Source organism: Microcaecilia unicolor, chromosome 14, assembly GCF_901765095.1.
Source record: "Microcaecilia unicolor chromosome 14, aMicUni1.1, whole genome shotgun sequence".
In the NCBI taxonomy this organism is placed as follows: domain Eukaryota; kingdom Metazoa; phylum Chordata; class Amphibia; order Gymnophiona; family Siphonopidae; genus Microcaecilia; species Microcaecilia unicolor.
In genome coordinates, this window is record NC_044044.1 from 671,843 (window position 1) to 672,466 (window position 624).

The 624-nt window shown below is 44.1% G+C and overlaps 1 non-coding gene across 1 annotated transcript; it reads left to right on the top strand.

Moving 5' to 3' along the window:
- The first annotated feature begins 293 nt into the window (after positions 1-293).
- TRNAF-AAA lies at positions 294-375 on the top strand. Its single transcript has one exon. It is a non-coding gene; the product is annotated as a tRNA-Phe (tRNA).
- The last annotated feature ends 249 nt before the right edge of the window (positions 376-624 follow it).

Genomic DNA, 624 nt, shown 5'->3' on the forward strand with positions numbered 1-624 from the left:
TGAAGACTATGACCCAGGCTCTGCTGGATCTGCACAATACTGCCACAGACCATGATGATCTCAATGAATGTATCACTACTTGGGGGGGAGGGGAGTAGGGGCAGTGTATACTATATAGCTACCTGTGGTGGTAATACTATAATTGAACTCTCTTTTGGCTATAAACAGAGGACCCACTCAGCTGCTGTACAATACCTAACAATTACTGTACAAGTCACCCAGCAGATATGTTTTGGGGCTTGAGCTAATCATGTAGCCAGTTATATTGGGCTTCATTGTAAGCTATATATGTGGTAGTCATGGCCCAGTGGTTAAGGCAATGGACTAAAAATCCACTGGGGTCTCCCAGCACAGGTTCAAATCCTGCTGATTACACTGCTGCAAATTTGTGTTGTTTTGGGATCATGCCAGGTACTTCTAACCTAGATTGGTCACTGTTGGAAACAGGATGCTGGGCTTGATGGACCTTCGGTTTGTCCCAGTATGGCAACACTGATGATCGCTCCCTATATAAAAGATACAGAGTGACTGGGGACTCTAGGTACAGCTTACTTAGAATACCACAGTCATTTCTCCTTTTTAAATTTCTTAGAGGAAGAGGTGAAGCTGGTCAAAAAAACTGGG